General features: G+C 39.0%; 1 protein-coding gene across 3 annotated transcripts in view; it reads right to left on the bottom strand.

The window, feature by feature from the left end:
- The window catches only part of THRB (thyroid hormone receptor beta), a 160,543-nt gene that overhangs the window by 125,848 nt on the left and 8,938 nt on the right, over positions 1-25,757 (bottom strand). For 2 of the 3 annotated variants that reach the window (XM_032688551.1, XM_032688572.1), the window contains exon 2: positions 1,544-1,575. The exons of the other annotated variant lie outside the window; for it this stretch is intronic. The gene's annotated coding sequence lies outside the window, so the exon portion shown is untranslated. The remainder of the gene's footprint in view (positions 1-1,543; positions 1,576-25,757) is intronic. 3 annotated transcript variants of the gene reach the window in all.

The raw sequence follows: 25,757 nt of genomic DNA, 5'->3' as shown, positions 1-25,757 counted from the left end.
ATCCTGGTAAGGAGACAGAAGGAGGACTTGTGTCCTCCCTGGAGCACAGATGCTGATGAGCTCAGTATACAAAGACTGCTTAGAACTAGAATTTCTTCTGGCATTTGCTAAATCCTTGTACTACCCATGTGGTTCTCAACACATTATAAAGTTCCTTAGCTTCCTTAGCCCTGTTCCAGAAAGGTTTTCAGTCCTTCACACGATTTGGTACAAGAGCAGCATCGGGCCGTCTAGGACATATATCATATATGCACACATCTTTGCAAACTCTCCAGTACTAATACAGAAGTAAGACTGCAAAGCTAGATATCCTGCTGTTTACAACATCATTTGTCATGACACCATCATTACTTTTTCACAAACACTACCGTTTGCCTCCATTAATATTTCACATTTCTACTCGCTTGTGTTTCTAACAGTTTACATTTTGCATAGCTTTAACTGCTTTTTTTTTAGTCTCCTCTTCCCTATTTCAAGGATAGCCCTTTGCAGATCAGGACACACAGGTTATGTAGATGTATCAACTTCTAGCTGGTTTAAGAATGTCAAGGTTTTAGAAACATTCCTTTAAACCACTCCATTTGGAAGGCATTGACATTAAAAATAGATGCACGAATCCAGCTAAAACTCTGCAAACCTTTACTTAAGACCACCGTAAAAAAACAAAACAGCAAATACAGGAGGAAAGGACAACACTAACCAACAACACTCCCCTTCCCTGGTATCTCTGAATGGCTATTAAAATAGAAACTATTACCTGTGACTGAAAAGCAATTACATATTTCTGTAATGCCCTGAGTAGGTTCATGCTGCAGCTGCCTATCAGAAACAACTTGCTATCATATGCCTAGTTGATGTTATTTGACATAGATGCTTCATTTTCTAGAAAACACACTACATGAATGTCCTCACCTGCATCTTCACTAGCAGTGGACAAAAGGAAAAGATAACTCAATTGTTTTAACATCCGTTGCAGTTGGTAATGTTTTGAAAGACCTTTTTCTGCCTTTGGCCATCTAGCAGAAGCATACAGAATCCATTTCCAGAATGCAGCCTGAATTATATTAGATATAACAGGAAACATTCCTGCTAGAAGAATTCACACCCTCCTTTATTTATTTAACTATGTAACTCATAAACTCCTACATCACATCTCAAAACCCAAAAATCTATGACCCAAAATCTATTTAACAGCATATACTCTAAAATTTCATTTCAAACTGTGAAAAAAGTGAGATTTCACCGAGTATGAAAACTATAACATCTGCTGAAAATAATTACCTGTAATTCCTTATAGTCAAAAAGAAGTTTTCAAATCTATGCAAGTATCTTATTTTGTTTAAAAGACCAAAGAGTAGCTTAGTAACAACAACAACAAAAAGTTCAGTGTCCAGACTCATTCTTCGATACTGCATCCTTTCCTATTTGTGCTTTGACACTATGTCTAAGGGTCTACTCTGAACATGCTGAGCATATTTGTTAAAATTACCTCAAATTAACTCGAATATCTTACTAAAGTCGAATTTAAAAAAAAAAATCTTACCTTATTAGAGCTTCAGTTTCTGTTCAGAGTCACTGAAAAGAGTAAAGAAATCTGTATTAAGATCCATTTGATAAGAAGTACTTATTAAGTTATTATTTTAGTTTCACTTCAATTAACACCAAAACTATGGGGTTCTTTTTACGTAACTGGAATAAGTCTCCATTATTTTGAGAGCTGATCATTCATCAGTACTCTGGAGTGGAGGCCTTTATTTACTTGTCATCTTACTATGCTGAAAAAACATTTAAAATGCTTTGAGAATATCAATACAAACAACTGATCTCACCAATTCATTCACCCAAACTGCAGGCTGATTAGGCACACCTCGATAGGTTTATTTTCACTGCAAGCTGTATTTTATGACCAGCATTTTGTATTGCCATTATTTTATTGGACATTTCATATTTTCTATTATAAGATGGGTTTACATAGCAGTATGCCCACTCACAGAGTTTCCCAGCCTGGAAAGTTTTTTTAGAAGTAGCTATTTTCTGCTAACCCCCAAACACGTAAGGTCAGTGGAGGTTTAGAAGAATGAAAGCATCAAGCCATTTCATTAAACACCTGCTTCAGCTAAGTCACTCTGTATGAGACATTTGTCAACAATTTACCAACAATCAAAAAAAAAAACAAAAAAAGCTTTAAGACTATTCTGAAAAAGTTCAGGCATGACTCAGAACAATCAATGAATGTTGAGGCCTGCCGAATATTAATTAACCTTTCATTTTCTTGTGAGTTTTGTTCAGCCCTTTACAACTGGGGAGAACTATTTGCAGGCATCAGTGGTTATATTGGGAATTGGATCTGATAATTCTGAAGCAAATGTATTTTTGCCACTAATGTATGCAAGAACAAAATCACAGCTTTTCTTATTTCATTTTCTAAATTAGCATAATACACAGCATGAAACAGAAAACAAAAAGCCAAGTCTAATAAAATCTGACAATTATTAGCAGTACTTGTTGTAAAGCAGAGAAAATCATGCTGAGTCACAGGCACAGCATCTCAACCTCTAGCACTTTCTGTACACTTCATTAGCCATCAGTCAGTATGGTTAGAGATTTACAGATGAAGGAAAAACAAGGAGAGACCTTGTTCATCTTTGCCAAGGACGAATTCGAAGCTTGGCCTCAAAGCATGTGATCAACACAATGGTTGAAGAGATGAATTCTTTGCTCTGCAATGAAAATACTGTGATTTGGGGGACAGAGGGGTTAATAATATTCTTCTAGAAATGAATCTGTCAATCTGAGGGAAGCAAAGCTTAAGTGAATAGCAGAAGTGTCTCTTCCCTCAATTTACAGTATGGTCACCTGATATTTTATGAGAGACCTACCAAGTGAGACTATTTCAGAAATGTAACAGGTAAGCTGAAAGAGGGACATTCCTGGAGTGCAGAAAATCGTGAGATAAATGACTCGTTTTGAGAAAAGGCATGAGATCCCATTTTTATGAGTCAGCTCATGAGAGCTGACTGACTTTTACAATGTCTGATTTCCCACAACGGAGTATCTGCATATGTGCACCTTTAAAAGAAAAAGAATAACTATAAGGTAATTTAATTACTTAGTAAAATATATAAACCCTCATAGGTTTCTAATTAAATTTTCTAGCTCCTTCTAATAATCAGCTATTAAAAAAACGTTCATCAGCACCAGATTCGTTCACATTTACCTATGAGGCTTCAGGTGTGGGTAACCCACAAAAGGTAATTTAACAAAGATTTTCTGTAATCAGGGACAGAATCAGTAGTATTTTATCACTGGATGCTACGCAGGGTTTTCAATAGGATTGAGTGGGATTTAGTACAGCCGGGCTAAATCCTTCTTACTTTTCTCATGCAAAACACCCATGAAGCGAGACAGAGTGCAACTGAGGACGTATTACATCTCTGATTCTTTATTACTCACCTGTCACAATACTACAGTGGTCCACAGCACAAAATTTATGGGACCAGAATGGTTCTTTCTGGGAAGGGAAAGGAGTATCTTACAGGAGAGTCTGTTTTAATCATAAAGCAGGTACAGAGGCAAGTCTGAAGAAGACTAAAAGTCATCCTGGACTTATGACAAGATCCACAGCTTTTAAAGCACAGTATTTCCATGCTACAAACACAGTACAAGCTGCTTTGAAGCATATTTAGTGCATCCTACATACTTTTAAAGAAGAATGAAAGCTTACTTTGGCAGGGTTTGTGACTCCCATAAAGAAAAAACCCCTAGCATGCTTCAAGAAAAGATTTGCATAAGTTTTCCTTATCGGATCTAGCTGTTGATAACAGGACAAGCTATAATGAGGGCCATCAGCACCTCCCATCATAGGTTCTCACGGGCCCTGCTGCCTCTCTAGCTTGATGGTCTCAGTAGACGTTTACTCATGAGGACCCACTACTGTTCTCCATCAGGTAGCAGGAAGCTTCTGTCTTCATATGATCTGGCTTCTATCCAAGTGGAGATAACCCCCACCCCAGTGTGCCCAAAACCACAGTGGGTAAGTGAGGTTCCAAGAATTCAATGGTCCCTGCAGAAGACTTGTCCGGTTTCCTGTTTATCTGCCTCTGACACCTTCACAAAGAGTTTCACTCTTTTGAAAGTGTGGGCTCTACACTTTCAAATAAAAATATGATACTTCCTGTTTATTGCTTGTACTTCATGCTTAATGCCTCCTTGCTTAGATGGAGGGGGAGAGCGTTACCAAAAAAAAAAAAAACAAGACATTTTTGTTGCAATATTCAGATGTGTCATTTTTCTAAGCATATGCCTCTTTACAGTAAAATCTATACTTGCTGCCAGTCACCAAATGTGTTAACTCTGGACAGACTCTGGAAGGATTCTAGCAGACTGCCTCAAAGGCACATCAGTACCATTAAGTTAAACCAAGCAGACAACTGTCCACACTCAGTGACAACAGGCTGTGTAAATTCAACAAGGTATTTACCACTGTCCTTTGAATTCAGGTAAAAAAAAAAAAATCAACTCTTTCTGCAAGCTCCATCTTTTTCAGAACAACTTCTCATGAACCAATCTTGTAAATACTAAAACTAACACTAAAAAAATCTACTGACAGAGATTGTTTTTACAATGTACTTTGCTATTGATGCTATTCATGATTTTTTTCAAAGAAGATTCACCACTGACTCATTGGACCACAGAAAATCAATATTGCCAAAATGATCGGACAGCAGAATAAATTTCCTCCTTTGCCACATTTAGAAAATTCCTGACTGCATGGAGTTGTACACATAAAAATGTTCCTTTTTGTTTCAGTCATCATTATTTCACCTCTTCTGTTTAGAGGAAACTGCAAAACTGAAGATGTGGAAACTGCAAAACTGAAGATACAGAAACACATCTTGCCATTAACTAAAATACACGGTTGATCCCTATAATGAATACACCCAATTAGCTAAAACAAGTTATTTACAAATGATCCAGCACTTATCCAGTATGCAGTAGGAGAAAAGACATCCAGGTGCACTTGAGAAAATTTAAACTACATATTCTGCCTACGTCTTTGAGCAGATATCAGATCAGGGACGAGAGCACTACTTTTCTTCTTAACATTTTCTTCTTATCCAACAAAATCTTATTCATCCTATTAAGACTTATTTTCAGGCTCCTGACACCCATCACAGACATCTTCATTTAGAAAAAAACAACTTAAAGTTACCAAAAGACGAAAATCTATTCAGTTCTCTAGACAGATTCACAACCACCCCAGAATTTGTTTCAGTTTACTTTTGTAGTCCCTGCAGAATCCTCTGATGTTCAGCGGTCCACAAAGAGACTGACTGAGCAAAGTAACTACAATTTCCTTTTTCACAAAAGATGACAAAAAGCCACCCAGACCTGAAAAAGCCACAGAGTTCTCATTCCCCCAGAGCCAAGGAAGGAAAAAGAAAGGGGTGGGGGACCAACAATCCGACCAGGAGATAAATTCATTCTTAAAGACACACCAGTAAGTTTGGCTTTCAGTTCTGCTGTTTAGCAGCTCCCAGTAAGAATTAAAAGGTGAGGGGAGAAAAAGAAAAAAAAAATCAGAGAAAATCTCACTGACCTCCCTCAGCAAAGCCCTTCCTCAAGATGCAGTGAACTCTGCTGGCACAGAAAGGTAACTTAATTCTTCCTGCCACACCAGTCTTGACTCAAGGCCATTTGATTTCACAGTTCCAGTACTTGCAGTAGTTAGCAAGTTGTGCCATGCACTCTGTAGAGTGAAAAGCCATGACTACAGCATGCCAAAGTCTAATCTGTGACAGGCATTCTCATTTCTGGAGCTCTGCAAAGCATGCCTTGGATTGGGCAGTGCTGCAAGGCAGCAGACAGGCCTGTGTGCATAGCCTAAACTCTGAGACCTAGGGATGCATCCTGAGAATGTTTACTACCAGTACAATGCTAATTACAATTGTGATGCGGGTATATGCTCTCTGCAGGATAAAAGAGTAGAAGAAAGCCAGTGTTTAGATTGGACAGCAAAGACAAGATCATAGCCAGAAGGCAGAAAACTCATAAAATAGTTCCAGATAAAGCGTACATACAGATTAAAAATTAACCACTGTTGCCAAAAAAACGCACATAACCCCACCCACAGCTATACATGCCTATGTATGACTGCCAAATGCAAGAGGAATATGTGCTCTGTGCTCTGCTGCCCCATCACCATGACCAGTCACAGAGCCACCATCTCACATCTGTCCTGCTCCCCAAGAAAATGCCCAAAAAAGCATCACCATTTATTATTGCTCTTAATGACTGGCTGTCCTAGAAATCAGGAACTTCAATGATTTTTTGGAAGCTAGTCCTCCTTCTGGGTCTAAGAAGTCTTAAATTTTAGCCAGGTAGCTTGGCCCAACTGTGCAGAGGTGAAATAATGAGGAACCAAAAATCACTGCTACCGCTGTATGCTTGTTGAGACCACTCTAGAGAATAAAAACTCACAGCTGCTTTACCGAAAATGCTACAAATAAGCTGTCCAGAAGCTATTATCTTCTCCAGTAAATGATGAGTCCACAGACAGTAATGTCTGCAGTCCTGTTTTGCCAGCATTTCCATTACAATTCTCTGTTTTAATGAAGAATTAACAAGATTAAAATACACTTTGGCAAGTACACCTTCAAGTTCTATTACAATACATTGTATTAACATTATCAATGTTAATGCCACAATTCTCCTTGACTTAAAAAAGGACAAAGATAAATTAATTTACTTTTAAAATAAAAACTGTACCAAACACAATTGTTTAAAATCTTCAAACTTATTTCTCTATTTTTTATAAAAAATACATTATTTATGCCAGTAAAAGGAAAAGCTTATTGTTGCAATGAAAGAGTTTATTGAATTCAAGAGAACTAAAGCAGATTCCAGAAAAGGGCAGCTATTCTCTCTGTGTATAACATAATCATATGCCCTAACCCCAATTATTTTCTTCCTCTGAAATATATTTAAGGATTTCATCTCTGTAGGGCCTGGCCCAGTGCCACTGAAAGTAAAATGATGCACACCGTAGCCACCAAGAAACCTTGCATTCACCTTAGACTTCAAAACCTTGCCTAGGACCAAAAACTCAATTGCAAAAAGCATCAGGATGTTGAAAACAGGCCTTCATACATATTTTTGAACTACTGATGTTCATCACTTTTCTGACTATTGCCCAAAACTTAAAAAACCCTAACTAATAGTCAAATCTGAGGGGAACCTTCAGGCTTTACATGCAACGTATTGCAAACTCAGAGGTATACACCCCACATGTGTTTATCCATATACTGCAGTTATCGGTGGAAGTTACTGCTTCTGAGATTGATGGTACAAACAGCACCCTGGAATTTTTTCATCTCTTCCTCCAGCTTACTGAAGAGGAACCCAGGGAGCAAACAAGCTGAGACAGCCAAACAAGGTTTCATCATCCATTCAATCATCCTTAGATTTAGATTGTTTTACACCAGATGCCTGATTTTAATCATTGTCTGTATGTCTGAGTAAGCATAAACTACAGCAGAGATCAGACTTTGGACCTTCAAACCTTTTATCGGAAAGCACATATTTTTCTGCTTATAATTACCCCACTGACATGAGAATGATTACTGTTGTCTTAATTGTCCCTAGTTTTCTTCTATGGGATGGCTGAACTAAAAAAAACTAGTATCTTCAAGGACAAATGTACAGTAAGTATTACTGCATAATATCCCCAGCCAGTGAAGTTCATTATTGATTCTTGGAATAAAACATGACAGACTTTGTTATGTTATCTTTTTCAGGGTGTCAGTACCAATCCAACACATCCCAGAACATAATAAAGGCAGGCTGTCACCAACTCATGACACATTCAGAATATGTATTCTTTTTCCCCCACTGCTTTTTCTAATAACTAAGTTGGTGGTGCTCTGTTGTCCTTGGGACGGTGGATGACAACCATCATACCTGCACAAAGGAGTGCAGCTGTCATGGTAATTCCACCCAAAATTAAAGCAAATTCTATAAAAGCAGAGGTTTAATCCATGCTTCTAACGATGGAAAAATATGGTGAACTGTTCTGTAGAGTATTAACTGCTTTGTCTTTGATTTTAGGATTTTTTTTGTTACATTTCTTTCTTCTACTTTTTTCCTACCTGTATGGCACGTGCCTTCATTTAAGTCCTAAGTATAGCATATGTCCCAGTAAATTGTCCCAAAGCAGTTGAGAACTGTGGCACAGACTGCATGATTTGAGCAAGAAATATGTCCTTAAGCTCACATACATTTTGAAAGATATGATAAATACCCAAAGAATAAATAAAGTGGAAATCTGACATTTGAAAGTCAGTAGAAGCAAGCTTAAAGAGAAATTTCTTCTTATTTATGGTACTGTAAAGATTTTAAGGTATATTGTATAAAAATGCTGTATGATCATCAGGCAGCAATTCTGCTGGGAAGTGCTTTTCACATGGCAGTTTTGGTTCCTTATATAAGAAACAGACAATGAAACAGAAACTGGTATTTCTAAGAAGGGCTTTGGAAATTGTCTCCCTATGCCCAGTGTACAGAGCAAACATAAACCTTCACTGAAACAAAGTTATATTTCAGTAGTGTCTGCAGCTGCCTAACTTCATCTTCTGTGAAGACGTGGTGGAAAACACTGTTAGTGACACTGACATCATTTGCTAGTGATAACCAACTATGACTAAATACAAAATATTGTTGAATCAAGGTTTTCTGGCTAAGCTAACAGGATAAAAGCCTTAAGAAATTAAATTTGCGTTATTTTGTGGAGCTAAGGTCAAGCATGCTGAAGCTCCCAGTTTTTTTTGAAAGGTTGATTTGGGCTAAACTCCAATTAGGAGACAAACTGACAGATTTAGACATTTGTTTAGGAACTATGTAGCAATGTATCAAAGCAAATCCACTGGAATTGTCTTTTATGTTTATTTCTACCAAATGAAATCAGAATTAAAAAAATCTATCAAAGTACTCAAATTCAAAACTGCATTCAAGCACATTGAAAACCTTTGAATGCACAACCAGCAGGAAAGGGGAAAGTGGTATTTTCCCCACTTTGGATGCTCCATAAAAAAAGGCTTCATTCACATGTCTGTATTTTTAGAAAGATGGTGGTATTTGCTGCTTTCTTCCCCCAGTGTATCACGGATAATATTCAGCTGCCAGGTTTATGAGGTATTTGCAATTGTAACTTAACAGACAAATCCTTTGTTATAAAGAGAGAACAAATAATGGGGATTTACAAAGCTGTAATTACAGCAAGAGGGTTTATGCATAAGGATATATTAAAAGAAATACTATACTCAAAATAACTTTTTTAAAGAAATCCTCTGAGCATTATCACCACTTACACTAAGGACCCTTTTATAATGTTTCCATAAAAAGGATTCAAAATGCTTGTCATCCCTAAAGGATGCCTGCAGACTCTGCCAAGCTCTCCTACATAGGCAGAAGTTGATAGCATATACCTGTTTTACGGTTAGCAAATTATGATGCACGAGCACAGCAAACTTTGAGCCCCAAACAAAACACACTAAAGGTAGACGATGTACTCCAGCAACCAGCCAAAGCACGTCAGCTGCTGCAAACCTTGGCAGTGAAATGGGAGCAGAGACCAAAAGGTGGTGCATGCCCTCCCCACCAGCCAACACCAAGAAGCTGCACAGTTTGTTGCACAACAAGCACAAGCAGAACCACTGATCAATGAGCCCACTCCGGCTGTGGATCAGGCATAAGGACACCTGCACACGAAGCACAATGCATCCACTAAGTAACACACCACTGAGGACAACGACCATATTCTTGCCTTTGCACTGGTCCATCTGGTCATGAAAGGCACTTGGACGCGCAGGAATGGGATGCCTCAATGTATGGGGGATGCAGCCAGTATTCTGGATCTCCCGTTCTACCAGCAGCTTTCTGAGGACAGGTGTTCCCTGTGCACCAGAGACCTGAGGCTGGTTGCACAGCATTCCCCAGGGGACGCATACCAGTTAAAGTTGTGCCCTGAGGATGCTTTGAACCAAACTGCCAGCCAGCTTGTCCCAGCAGTGAGGAAACATAAAAAAGATGACTTCAAGCATCCCACCATCTGAATTAAAGAGGATGTTAGGTTAGGTTTCACTTCAATATATTCCCTGAGCAGAACGTAGCTGAGAAGTTATTTTACAATATGGTGCACGTTGGTTATTTAGTTATCAATTGCCATTATAGTTTTTGTTCTTGTTAAGTCAGGAAGATTTCTACATCTCCTCAAAATAAAACATTGAGCTGGGAATCACAAATAAAGTCAAAACATTTTGTATAAATTTATCCTGAGATCCTTTTGATCCTAACGGCTTCTTGGTAAATTAGAATGGGAGAATCTGACTGTTATTCAAGAAACTACAGTAAAAAAACCTGCAATTACTTTCCCAAACGTCTTCTCTAAGATCAGTAATTCATTATCATAGATTTTGATAAATCTATGATAGATTTTGTAAACAACTGATTTTGTAAACAATTTAGATTTTGTAAACAATTGATTATTGGTGTAATAGCAAGCAATTCTGTATTGGATTTTTAGGATTACACTTGAACACACTGAAACAGTTACTAGTGCAATATATGACAAAAAAAAAAAGTCCAGCTCAGGATATTCTATGATTCTATGGCAAAGCAAGTGAATATTGCAGCGAAGCTACAATGAACCATAAATCTGCATTTTTAATTTTAAAAACCAGAAGAGCTTTTGTTATATATAATATTTAAACTTTTGTGTTTGAACCTGAAATTAAAAAAAAAACAATTTATGATTTTTGTATTTGGGATTGGTCATATGGACTATGTAATGGAAAAGCTTTATAACTTATCCGAATCATTATTTTATTTTGTTCTTCTGTGGTTCCAATTGTTCATTGTTAATTAGATCCAGCCATAACAACTCATTGTGCAAAAGGCATACTCTGTTTTAATCAAAATCTTGGACGGCATTTTGGATGGCATCTTTAAAAACTTGGACAGAATACTCTGTGGTTTCCTCACCGATGAAGAATCAAAATGATTAACTATGAACACATCTTCCACTGAATGCTGACAGTTATTATCAGGTTATTTTGATGAGCAGCTGCTTGTTTCATGGAACTATTCTAGATTTCTTCCTATTCTGTACCTGCTTTCTTCACTCAAAACAATAATGAAGTGAAAACCTGTCCCACAGGATACATCCATGGTGAATTCCTAAATAATTTTTTAATTTCCATTTTATGCTATGCTGAAAGCGATGCATTAAACACAAAATACGACTGTGATAGTCTCATCTATTTGAAACCAGATCTTTTTATTTATGATGTTCAAATTATTTTCCCCATTGTTTTAGCAGTGAAGAGAAATGGCCAGTGTTTGGGAATGAAACACACCAACACAGTCATGCTTATGGACTGTCTTCGTACATGCATTTTGGTGACAAGGTACTGATTCAGATTATCCTCACTGATGCCAAAAATCTGAAAAATGTTTCTTTGCCAGGAATAAACACAGCACTCCGGGTTTTTTTCTATCAATACATAAATTGTCATTCGATGGCACCTTTGATTTTGGTGCTGCTGTTTTGAGAACCCTTGCTAGGTTTTACATTTTGCTCCATAAGATTCAGTTATTTCTTTTATGTCAAGCCATTCAGCAACTTTCCTGCTGTCTCGCCCCACTGCAGCCCCAAGGAATCACAGACTCACAAGCTGTCCTTTGCCCTTGCCTAATCACGTCTTTGTAATGGAAAAAGCAACATTGTTTAGCATGTTTGTTGGGACTGAGCGGACCCTCAGCAAACCTGCTGATGACACCAAACTGTGTGGTGTAATCAACACACTGGGGGGAAGAGATACCACCCAAAGGGACCTTGACAGGCTTGAGAGGTGGGCCTGTGCAATACTTATCAAGTTTAACAAGGCCATGTGCAAGATCCTGCACTAGTGTTGGCGCAATCCCAAGCTCAAATACAGGGTGGGCGGAGAAAGGATAGAGAGCAGCCCTGAGGAGAAAGATTTGGAGGTGTTGGTGGCCGAAGTGCTGGACACGAGTCAGCAATGTGCACTTGCAGCCCAGAAAGCCAACTGTATCCTTGGCTGCATCCAAAGCAGTGTGACCAGCAAGTCAAGGGAGGTGATTCTCTTCCCCTACTCTGCTGTTGTGAGATCCCATCTGGAGTACTGCATCCAGCTCTGGGGCCCCCAGCAGAAGGATGTGGACCTGCTGGAGCAAGTCCAGAGGAGGGCCATGAAGGCAATCATAGGGCTGGAGCACCTCTCCTATGAAGACAGAAAGAATTGAGGTTGTTCAGCCAAGAAAAGAGAAGGCTCCAGCATGACCTTAGAGCACCTTCCAGCACCTGAAGAGAGCCTACAAGAGACATGGAGAGAGACTTTTACATGGACATGCAGTGACAGGATAAGGCAGAATGGGCTGGAAAGACAGCAGACTTAGATTAGATATTAGGAAGAAATTCTTTACTGTGAGGGTGGTGAGGCACTGGAAAAGGTTGCCCAGAGAAGTTCTGGGTGCCCCATCCCTGGACATATTCAAGGCAAGGCTGGATGAGGACTTGAGCAACCTGGTCTAGTGGAAGGTGTCTTTACTCAAAGCAGGTTCTTTCCAACCCAAACCATTCTCTAATTTTGTGATTCTATCAAATACCCACAAAATCAGTGTTTTAAGGGCTGTAAAGAGAAAATTACAGAGGGTTCTAACATGTTCTTTAGCCATCAGTTATTCCTGCTTGCCTTCCCCTTGCAATAATACAGGCAGTAATACATTTGTTTTATAATAAATTACATTATACCATAAATTATAGTATCATCACATTACATTGTATTATGTAACTACAGATAGATGTAAAAATTTGTCTGATTTTAATCTTTTCACCTTTTTGAATCATGAAAATCTTTCAAACACGGTCTGAAAGGAAATCTAATAAGCTCTGTTTGCACATACAGCTGGTGATTTTGGATGCCTGGCCATTTCTCTGACAAACCAAAATGTCTTTAATAAAACCTTGTTTCCAGCAAGAACTGAACACCATCTTTCTGATGTTTTAGGTTATGCACTCTAAAATGGCCTTATGCCAAATCATGAGCCATTTTTGAAAGTCTAAGATCCTATATCTAGTATCAAAACCCAGCAAAAAATAAACTCAACTATTATCAGAGTAGCACCATAGTTTGGAAAAAATGAAAGCTCACTTTGGCTGGTTTCTTTTGTAAAACAAAACGAAACACCACAGGCAAGGCTTTCAACTGACAAGTTAAAAAACAAACAAACAAAACCCATAAAAATAAGCCTTCTTCATAAATGGAGGAAATAAAAAGTATTTTTGATTTCTCACAAACAACTTCTCCCTGTATTTTAGAAGAAAAATCTAATAGCAGTAACAAAAAAAGAAATGAGCACTAATGGGGTCCCTCAATCTGCCTCACGCAGGGTTGGCTTCAAGGTACCTACCACACCTGAAATGTTTCTACTCTAATGTACACAGCATGAGGAACAAACAAGAAGAGCTCAAAGCTTTGGCCCAGTTCCAGAGATTTGACATCACTGCCATAAGTGAAACCTGGTGGGATGAGACCTGTGACTGCAGTGCCCTGTTGGATGATTACAGGCACTTCAGGAGGGATAGGCAGGGCAGAAGAGACAGAGGGGTGGCACGGCATGTAAGAGAAGGTTTAGAATGTATGGAGCTCACAGTTGGCAATGGAACAGTTGAGAGTCTTGGGTAAGAATCAAGGGGCAAACACATGATGGGGATGTCATTGTGGGAGTCTGCTATAGACCACCCAGCCAGGATGATGACACCAACAAACTATTCTTTGAGGAACTAAGAGATACTTCTAAATTAAGTGCTCTTGTCCTTATGGGGGACTTCAACTTGACAGAAATCAACTGGGAGCATCACACGGGTGGTACAACCTGGGCCAGAAGATTCTTAAAAAACCTGGATGACAACTTTATGGAACAGGTCCTAAGGGAGTTGCCTCAGAAAGATGCTCTTCTTGATCTGCTGCATGTCAACAGCGTGGATTTCATGAGCAAAGTGGAGATTGGTGGCCGTCTTGGCCACAGCGACAACAAAGCAATCGAGTTTAAAATCTCTGTTGGCAGGAGGAGAAGTGCCAGCAAAACCTCAACTCTGGACATGAGGAGAGCAGACTTCAGGCTGCTCAGGAAATTAGTAAATAAGGTCCCCTACAAAAATGTTTTTGCAGGTGCGCGGGTCCATCAGTGCTGGTCATTTTTCAAACATCACCTGCTGAGGGCACAGGAACAGCATTTCCCAAATGTTGGAAGTCAAGCAGGTGAGGCAGAAGGCTGACCTAGCTGAGTAGGGATCTTCTCTTGGAAATAAGACAAAAAAGGAAGGTGCATGCTCAGTGCAAGCAAGGTCAGGTGACATGGGAAGAATTCAGAGATGCTCCTTGCTGCTGTAGGGAGAAAATTCGTCTGGTCGAAGCTCAGCTGGAGTTGAAGCTAGACAGAAATGTGGGGGAGACAGTAGAAAGAGTTTTTTCAAATACATTAATGGCAATAGGCAGTATAGAAATATCATTGGCCTCTTACAGGATGGGAATGGTCACCTCACAAACAAGGACAAAGACAAGGCAGAGGTGTTTAACACATTCTTCACCTCTGTCTTCAACATGGATGATGGACCAAGGAGGTCTCAGTGCCCTGAGCTGGAGGATCATGACTGCAAGAATGATCAACTCCCAGTCAACTCTGAAATTGTGCAGGATCTGCTGCTCCCGCTGGATCCCTACAAATCTAGGGGGTCTGATGGAATTCATCCCAGAATCCTCAAAGAGCTAAGTGATGTCATTGCAAAACCTCAATGATTTTCAAGCAGTCTTGGGAATCCAGAGAAGTCCCAGCTGACTGGAAGCTAGCAAACATTGTCCCAATTTTCAAGGAGGGCAAGCAGGACCGTGGAAACTACAGGTCTGTCAGTCTCACTTCAGTGCCTGGTAAAGTTATGGAGAAGATTATTCTGGGAGGTATTGAAAAACATCTGAAAGACAACATAGTCATTGATCACAGCCAGCATGGCTTCATGAGAGGAAATTCCTGCTTATCAAACCTCATTTCCTTTTATGACAAGGTAACCCACCTAGCTGACCAAGGGAAGCCAGCTGATGTAATCTTTTTGGATTTCAGTAAAGCTTTCAATACTGTCTCTCACAGGATCCTTCTGGACAAAATGTCCAGCACAGCTGGATAACCACATCACCTGTTGAGTGAGCAATTGGCTCACGGTTCAAGCATAGAGGGTAACAGTGAATAGGGTAACATCAGACTGGTGAACTGTCACTAGTGGGGTTCCACAGGGGTCCATCTTAGGCCCTCAACAGCTTCATAAATAACTTGGACACAGGACTGGAAGGGATACTAAGCAAGTTTGCAGATGACACAAAACTGGGAGGAGCTGTTGACTCCCTCAAAGGCAGGAAGGCCCTGCAGAGAGACCTTGACAAATTAGAGGACTGGGCAATCACCAACCAGATGTTCAACAAGGGAAAGTGCTGGATTCTGCACGTGGGATGGGGCAACCCTGGATGTTTGTACAGACCGGGGAATGAGATGCTGGAAAGCAGTGCCAAGGAAAGGGACCTGGGGGTCCTGGTCAACAGCAAGTTGAACATGAGTCAGGAGTGCCCTGACAGCCAGGAGGGCCCTGACAGCCAGGAGGGCCAACCGTGTCCTGGGGGGCATCAGGCAAAGCATCACCTGGTCTGTTCAGCCTGGAGAAGAGACTGAGACCTCACTGCAGTTACAACTTCCTCATAAGAGGAAGACGAGGGGCAGACACCGATCTCTTCTCTATGGTGACCAGTGACAGGACTCAAAGGAATGGCCTGAAGTTGTGTCAGTGAGGTTTAGGTTGGATATTAGAAAAAGGTTTTTCACCTACAGCATGGTTGGACACTGGAACAAGCTCCCCAGGGAAGTGGTCACAGCACCAAGCCTGACAGAGTTCAAGAAGCATTTGGACAATACTCTCAGGCACATGGTGTGATTCTTGGACCAGGAGTTGGACTCAATGATCCTTGTGGGTCCCTTGCAACTTGGCATATTTTGTGATTCTGTGAAAAGCTTGTCTACTTTTTTGACATGGTGGTTTATATGCCACATCAGCCCACATGAAGCACTGTGCCTCTAAGAGTTTAAACTAAACATATCATATTTCTACCACTGAATATAAATGCTAAGGGTCAAAATCACAAAAAATTTACCCAGTAAAACTATCATACATGGCAGTTTGCCTGTACAACACTTGAAGAATTGACATTTCAAAATTCTTAAATTCTGCTTTGCCCTGAGAAGAGACATAGAAAAGCAAAGACTGATGGGACAGCAGCCTCCTTCCTTGTCACACAACTTTTATATATGTAATTCCAAGCAAGTTCTGTAAAGTGACTGACAGACATAAATTTTCAAAGGGGGAAAAAATCAGCATAGCTGAAACTGTGTTGGTTGAATGCTACAGCACGGCAGACAGCAACTCTATATGCCAGCACAGCAGGAAAAAAACCTAAATTGCTTTTAATAGACAAGCATTTAGTGCAACTAATATAATCTGGAGTGACATTTCCCCCTGTCTATTATGTAAGATGAAAGCTAAACTTGTGCTTTTATACAGTATATAGCCTATCTTCAACACACTGCCTAATCAGCTTTCTTTCCACTTTTAAGGTATTTTTGTAGCAAAAAAGGGGGGGACATCACATCCTTGAGATTCCTTCTTAAACTCTTATTTTCTTCCACTCCGTGCTCATGTTGCCACACAGGCAGACTTCAATAGGAACTGTTCGTTGTTTAGTTAGCATGGTTCATATTCTATGTCTAACAACCTCTCAAAGAATTTTAACTCTCCACAGAAAATAATTTAAAAGGTGAAGAAAAATCCAGGAAACTCCACAGAGAAAACATGGAATTTCAAAAATCACTAACAGTCAATCCATTTTACCAGCATTATTGCCTAACACCTCCTTTTCTAAATTTCAGGAAAAGAAGTGAAAAAGAAAGGAAATGGGTAGTTAGAGACATTACCATTTTTATAACTCAGGCATCATCCAGAATGTGTGATATCTATCTACCTTTGTGACAGCAATTATCCTTGACAAGATTTTCAAAATGGCAATAAGCAGCAGACTTAGAGAGATCAGGAACTGTCCACAAAAAGAGTAAAACAGATAATGACAGACTTGCTCTGTTAAAACATTCGTTTATAACTCCAAGATACTTAAATTAATAGCTAATTGTTTCCCAGTCTTTCTGTTCATCTATGGCTATTCACCTCTGTGCTGCCACTGGATAAAGCTGATATCTTAACTGTAATCCCTTCAAGATAGCCAGCTCCGATAGACTGACTTGTTTTTAATGTATTTTGATAGACAAATAAAGCTGTATAAGTGCCAAGAAGTCTGCATATTTAAGATTCAGTACTCAAAGAAGCGAGTGATTAAAATCTAGTGATTTTGCAAGACAAGTTCATAAGGGCTATAAATACAGCACATAGCATCAAAAGACCTCATCAACCAGACATCTGAGTACCAGAAGGAGACACAAAGCATAAAAGAAATCAAACCTTCAAAAACAACGTACCAAATTTATTAGGCAACACTGGAAGAATGAGTTGTACAGGAGACATTTTATTGTGCATATTTGCCAAACATGTTTATGATTCCTCTTAAAAGAATGGTCTTGCATTATCCTGGTAGTACCAGATAGTTCATGCCCCACCTGCCTTCCCAAACTTTGTATCCCACAGTAAACAATGCTGCCTGCATTAGAAGAATGCCTCTTCCAGGTACATATCACCTCCTGAAAGGGCACTAAAAATGTCCTACCCTGATGCTTTTAGAGCCAGATCATGAGCAGGAATCTCTGATTTTCCCAGTCTGAGGCAGGAGCATTCAGCATACATGCACAGACAACACTGCAGAGCTTGTTGGACTACCTACAGGTACAAGAGAGGTGCTGACCATTGAACCAGCTCTGCACACCATGTTGTAGTCTGTAAGTCTCCTGTTCTCTCTCAGAGCTGCACATCTGCTGAACCATGCCACTGATGCTACCCCATGCATCTGATGGAAAGCCTCCTCCACGTGAAGCCTTCTTTTGGGAGCACCGTGGTGGACGTAAGACACAGAGCAGCTGCTGTGCTACTGCACTGACCACCCCGGGGTGTCGTGCCTAGGAGATACCAATGCCCGGCTCTCCACTGACATAAAACTTTTCCATAGACAGAGCAGAACCCATGAGTGTGCCTGTGAGCTCTGCAGAGACAGGATCAGAAAAAAATCTGTAAAAGCCTTACAAGAGGAAGACAGAAATCTATGAAACTGCTAACAAACTCACTCAGAAACCTCAAGATGCTCATGCAGGGAGCAGTGATTGGAATTTCAAATATAAAATATACCATCTACCCCATACCAGACAACATTCTTCACTTTCCATTGAAATTTGGTACAGCGGCTGAGAAGACTGCCTATGCCCACTATCTGGAAAGGACTGTGAAACCAACAACAGCCCATGCTCCGTCCTTTTTCAGAAAACAGATGTTGAATGAGACAAGCAATGGGAAAAAACAACCTTAAGTTGTCTCAGAGCAAAGAGATTGTTTCCTCATTACAGCACAAAAAACACGTGGCAGGGCATATTTCCATTTAGTTTTCTCCAGGTTTGCTTCCTTCTTTTGTATCCGATAGGTCTCGAGTTAGTAAGGCTGAGAGCCATATTCATTTAGCTGGCAGAACCCAGCTGCAGGTAAGGTCTTCACATCATGACAGCACTACCAACATTTTTCCCTCTAATTATTCTTGCTCACTATTCTGTTCTTCAGGTCAAAAAGGAAGGAAGAGCTTCAAACACTTAGGAGAGATGCCTCCTCCTGAAGAGAATTATCCAGAAAAAGCACAATTCAGAATTAATAAAGCCACTTTTCTTCAGAGGCGTTTTGAGTCCTATATATGCAGAGGAAAGTTTTGCATTTATCAGGCAGCAGAAGGGGAAGGGCTTTCTACAGGGAGATTTTGAAATTCTTGGTCAAAGGTTAACTTGGTTTTTAACTTCAAAGTGCAGAAAATCTTGGAGGTTGAAAAAATACTGTAAAACTTCAGAGGGATGTTACCAATCTGAAACCAGGCTATGAAGGCACATAAAGCTGCCCTCTGTGCTACACCTTTCCTCGCTCTTGGTTTCAGACAGTTCCTAAGAAATGAAAAGACAAAGTCCGTTTGGGAAAGTTTAAAATATAATCAGATTTTTCTGGCTGGCAGCACTGAAGGAGGAAAGGCAGTTTCATTAATTAAGATCTGAACTCCTGCTTCAACTTCAGTTTTTCATGATGTTACTAGATATTTTAAAATATGGTACTCATTCATTGCAGGGTGCAGCACCCGCAGGGCAGTGAGTAATGGCTTTACTCTTGCTTCAGTACTGGCAGCAGCATGTTGGACTGGAAAATGAACCTCTATTTCCTATCTATTTTTATAATCAGTTTATCTATCATCTCCTTAATTCTTACCCCTATATACACACAAGAAACAAAACATTAAAGACTCAGTACTACGCTGAAATACATTCACAACACTGCCATTGACAGCTCAATGGCGACGCTGACTTATAACCAAGGACAGAGTTTGGCCCCAACCAGTATATCTGCAGTCTGTACGAAAAATTCATGAACTAAATCTTTTAACTTCTTTTATAAATAGGAGACAAAACGAGAGAGTCATCACTTAGTCAGCCAAGGAATGATTCAAAATCTAAACCTAGGATATAATTTTAAGGAAAGTAATTGGTAATAGATACAAAGTATATTTCCTCATTGTAACAGAAAAATTACAAAATTAAGGTGCTCTGGTCTATACCAATTTTTTCTTGTTTTCATTCATTGAAAAAGTATAAAATACCAACTAAAGACAGCAGTAAGATATCAGACACAAAACAGAAATCTGTAGTATTATATGCCCAGGTATATTTTACTGCAGTCCTGAAGTCATACGTGTTACTGAGTTCCAGGCTATTTGCAAGCTTTCCTGTTTCTCTAAACACAAACATTACTTCTGGTATTTTGTAACTAGCTCTATATTATGAGGTGATATTAACTGCGGAGGTGACAGCTGGCAGAAACTTTTGAATCGAAGGGTCTCTTTCTAAATGATACACACAAAGCTCTGTATTAGCTCTCACAAGATGCACTGTTTACCAGTGATGATTACCCATGAGTAAATAATGAGTCATGATATCCTTAAAAAAGCAAACACATAGAGTTAAAGAATAATTTCTAACATGGGCAAACAGACAGTACTGAAAAATTGAATCACTTATGTGCATTTGTCCTAATAAAGTGTTAAAAATGAGAAAAACCAGAGAAAATAGCCGTAATTATATAAAAATATGTTAGAAGATCTTGGCAAGACTGCATCTCTTTTCATATGACTGTAAAGCACCCTTTACAGGCATACAAATAGGTAAATGCAGTCTTAAATATATGCAGGAACAAATGGAAAAGGGATTTTTATTTGGTTGACACCACACAGACCATGGTAGTTTTGTCATTCTTGATGGGTTACTACTCTATCCTCACAAACAGTGCAGACCACTGAAATACCACATATTAAAATTCAGGCAGGAAAGCAGCACTGTAATCATAATAGGGATGCAAACTGCTCATTTTTATTTTATGTTATCAGATGACTTCCTAGCATTTTGGGAATTTACTGTTGGGGAATTCATTTCCAGACGATCGCCAACGACGGTGAAATACTCTCTCCTTCATTATTGCTACTTCAATAGGCATCTCATTTCTAATGCTACCTTATACATTTCTAAAATCAACACTAGGCTCCAAAAATTCCTCAGGGGAGTACAATGGCAGACTGAAGATTATGAAAAATATGCTTATATTATGTCCATTCAAAACACTATTCATCTGTAAGGATTTTGCCTAAAACAGTTTGCTCCTAGCCATTTTGCAGAGCCTTCCAGACACCTGTGAAGCTTGTCAGCAGTTTTACAAGAAAAATTAAATGGAATCTAGTGATCCTTATAACTTTGAACCATGACTTTTCATATAACCTTCTGAAATGTTTCCTTGTGAGAACTAAAGTAGAACAAGCTGGACTCTAAAAAAAATTTAAAATAATTGAATAAATTATTTAAGGACAATAAGGAATTATGTGAAGATAGGAAAAAACAGGCACCTAACTTGCTTTTTTTGTGAACACCACTGTATTACAAAAATCATGCAGACTGAAAGTTGAAATGGGTGTTGACCAAATGTTAGGAGTAATGCTCTTGATTTGACATGATACATCCTGAAATTAGGGATGCTAGGATATATCTGAAGATTTCATGAGGATGAAATAGTCAAATTAGATTTCTTTGGAAAGAGCACTGACACCTCCATTCAAGACTGGGTATGATCATCACATTTTGGGGACTGATGCCCAGCTGGGGTACCAAGCAACTAGAGGAACATACACCAAACCTGGTAATTCCGATATGGAGACAGGGGTGCTTTCCCCGCCTTCTTCCCTGTGTACTCCTCCTACTACATTCATCCTGAAGTGTAATCTCTCATGCTTTGACCAATCTACAACCTCCATATAGTTAGTCACAGTTCACTTTTTGAGATTATGTGATTTTAAATCACAAGTTTCTCAAAAGTTGTTGCAACATTTTAAACAGATATTTTTGAGAAGCCCCAGACAGCCAGTGAGATGGCCAACCACAGCACAGATCTCACAACCTGTCCTTCAAGTTTCTTAAATTATAGACACAGTTCTGAATCAGGGTCACACATAATGTGCACTTCTGCAAGGTCTTCCTCATTTTTTGGCTGACTGGTGATTGCTAAGATCACTGAAAAGGCACCAAGAAACTTTAGCTACCAATGTTCATAACAGGAAAGACGGCATTTCTTCCCCCACAACCCACAAAACTTAAAATACTACCAAAAAGAAAAGGAAGAAAAGATCAGTGCAGTCAGAGCACTTCAACTAGAATAAAGACCCCTTTGGGGCACTTTAACTTCCAGTCTGAAGCTTAAAGGGAAAATTAAATAAAATCTAAAATGGCACACAGGGCTTACAAGATTACATATGCTTACATTAAGCAAATACAACAGAAACCTATTTTTGCTGTATCTTGCTTTATATCATTGTGAATGTTTAATTAAGAAAAAATAATACACTAAAAATAGGAAATAATTTAATGTATTTTCCTTTTTTCTTTCCATGATGTAAATGGCCCATATTCTCAGTGTTGTTATACTAGAGTTAAATTAGGTCAAAGGCATTTAGTGTTCAAAACCAGGACATGTCACTACTATCAAAAATTATCATACAAGAGTGGATTTCAGTAGCTGCCTATCCCTCATTGTACCAAAGTTGTACCATTTCATAACATAAAGCTGCTGGTGCTTTATACAACTTAGATTCCTATCAATCAATTACAAGGTGATACCACCATCACACACAGACCAAAGTCTTAGATCCATCCCTTCTAACAAGTAGATCTCTCCATTAAAATTTAAAACCCACACTTTTTGCAGTTACCTTTTACAACTACTTTCAGACAATTCAGACATGGTCGCTAATAGACATGTGCAGACACCTTGCAGTCTTTGCTAATGTAATTTTTTTTCCCACTCTATTATTTTTCCAAATCCTGCCTGGACTCTCTCCTGTTTAATCTCTTCTGGTTAGAAAAAAACCCCAATTAATAATGAGCGGACACAAAATGTTCTAGGACTGGGCTTGTATGAGCCATAGGAAAATGGTATAAAACTGAGAAGAGCTGTGAAAGCTGTAGCGTGATGTCATGACCTCTGTTTACAGCAATAAATTACATCAACAAAGTGACAGTGTTCTGCGTGACCCTGCATTGTTTAATTTTTTCTCTCTTTTTTAATTATTTTTCCTCTCTTTTTTCATTATTACTGTGCCTGTCTTCATTTCACCAATTCTAGTTACTTCCTCCAATTTGATAACGGTCTAACCAAACACATATTTCTCCTACACGTCCAAGCAGAAGACCCAATTTTACTGTCAACACAGCCGGATCAAAGCAGCTAACCTGTTATGGAAACAGCAAGGCCAACACCCTAATAATGTCCCAATTTCTTCTGTTAACCAAAGAGATAAAATTATTCTTAATTAACAATGGGTAATTCAGCAGAAACATAATTTCAACGTAAGTGTTGACAGAAAGCAAAATTTATAGACTCAAAAATACAATGCATTTACTTCCAAAAATTCACCTTCTGATCTACAAAAGGTTCAAAAGATACAAAAATACATGCTGTACTGCACATCCAGAGATAACAGAAGAGTACAGTATTTAAATTCAGTAGGTTTTGCTCTATTTGTTGAATTACGTAATGTTGATTAGACAACATTAGCTTGGATTACAAAGAGAAGAGCATTAATTGCTTTCAACAGCAACACCACGGGCTAACTGAAATATAAGGGTATAAGGACTCTTGAGTTATCACAAACTTTCACCAAGTTTTTCATGAAGATATCAGTAAACAAAATACAACAAAATTCAACAATGAGATTCCATGCTATATCAGAAAAACCAAACCAAACCAAACCAAAACCCAAGGTAAAAGTCTGAAGAAACAAACAAGAGCATAGTATAATTTTAATCCCCATTAGACTTGCCACATACATAGATGCAGATGGCTGAGTATATGGGTTCCAAATATAGCACTGTAGATACAATTACTTCCATCATAAAAACACACTGTAATCAGATCATTTTGCTCACAAAACTGTTGAGCTTTGGAAAATAGTAAGCTTGTATCACCTATCTTCATTTTTGCCTTTCTCAGTTCTCCAGCAGTAATAACCACTGAAGGCAATCACATATTAAATTTCATTTTCGAGTTCTGAACCCTGATTTAAAATATTGCAGGAATATGTGCATTTATTAAATGTAAATAATGTTGACGGAATTGTAAAAATCACTTTTGGGATCGTAACCTTTTCTTTCAGACATATCACTTCTGGGCACTATTTAAGGTTATAATCTGCCTGTGATACTCACCAAGCCTTTTTCACATCAAAATGAGACAGTAATTCCACCACTTTGATATTATTAAAAAGGTAGCTTGTATCACCACTAGGAAAATCACTGAAGAAAACACATCGAAGTAAATTAACAGTAAAGTACCACAAAGACTGCTGGCATCTGCTGGCTATAACCTAATAGCTCAGATTTGCTGTGCTGAGACAGCACATAAAAGGAGTAACACCAGACATCATTTTTTCTGATTTAAAATGCTTCCACTCAAAAATACAAAGAGCATGCAATAAATACGAATGCCCAACGATCATCCTCAATACAGATAAGCTCAGCAAAAGTAAGCGCTTAAACTGTAACTTCTGATCTGCCCATCTGCTTTCCCCACTTTGCCCTGCTGTCTAGATGAGAAAACAGGTGAGGTCTTGAATTACTCATATGTCGCTCTGTAGTTTTGCCCACACCCTTCTTCCTGTTACACCATCACCCAAGTGTTGTGAAATTTGGATCTCCTAATAGAGATTGCAGATCTTAACCTTCACATGGCAACAGGTAAAGCTCAGTCCTATCCTATCCCATGCCTTGCAATATCTGGCAGGTTGAATCTCTCAAATTCTTCCTGCCTGGTGCTCTTTCTGGATTTAAATACTTGGTCTCTTAAAGAACTAAAAATGACATTGAGGTTTTCACAATCCTAATTTGCAAATTGTTTCAAGCTCTTTTAGATTAGATTACTTTCCAAGCAAATACAGTAATGCCCTACTACTCTCATTTCCCAAACACAGACCGCCTTACAACTGTGCAGGGCTCAGAATGCCTTTGCTTCTTTCAGCTGCCCACGTTCACACAAATGGCTTTCACTAACTCCAGGAGATCTTTGCAAAAGTACAGGGTGTTCCACTCATCCAAAGCTATTTAAAGGAGAAAGACCTAAAGAAATATTGACAATATTAGGCATGATGTATCAGGAAACCCTTAGCAACAAAACATTTAAAAAAATATTAGACTGTAGATTTGATCCTGTAGATCTGGACTCCAGTGGTAAAGGTCTGCCTTTACATATCTTTCTTGCACCATCAATTCAGCTGCAGACTTATGATCATCAAAACGGACTATGGCTATATCTACACAGACGGGTTTCAAAGAAGCTGAGCTCAAGTTATAACTTGGCTTGGCGTTGAACTTTACAAAGAGGAGTCCAAGCTTTTCATCTTCTTGCATGTTATGCTTGCCCAGACAGCAAGCAATATCCTCTCAGCAATCCACTTGCCCTTTTCCTTCTATCTCCAACATAAATTGCTGATAAGCCTTCCTGCTAGTCCTTAGTTGAGAAAATAAAGTATGTTAAAAATATTGAGAAATAGAAATTTTTCAGAAAAAAGGCCGCCTGCACAGTTGTTGCAAAATACAGGTTACAGTGATGTGAGCTTATATTATGGGTATGAACTTCCAGCTGCCATTTGTGGATGAGCTCCATCTACGAGCAAAGGTAAGGAGATGTCTGGTACATGCCTGGCTACCAGCCAGTGTCCACACTGGTCCCCACAGGGCTGCCTCATGAGTAGGTGGAGCAGTAATGGGAGAGGGAACATTGCTTGAGTTCAGGTTTTGTGGCTGCAATTCTTGCTTACAGAACTTGGGTTTCTTGCTGGAGCAACACGTAACCCACAAAAGAGATCTCT

Source organism: Chiroxiphia lanceolata, chromosome 1, assembly GCF_009829145.1.
Source record: "Chiroxiphia lanceolata isolate bChiLan1 chromosome 1, bChiLan1.pri, whole genome shotgun sequence".
Classification (NCBI taxonomy): Eukaryota; Metazoa; Chordata; class Aves; order Passeriformes; family Pipridae; genus Chiroxiphia; species Chiroxiphia lanceolata.
This window is presented reverse-complemented; position numbering and strand designations above follow the sequence as displayed.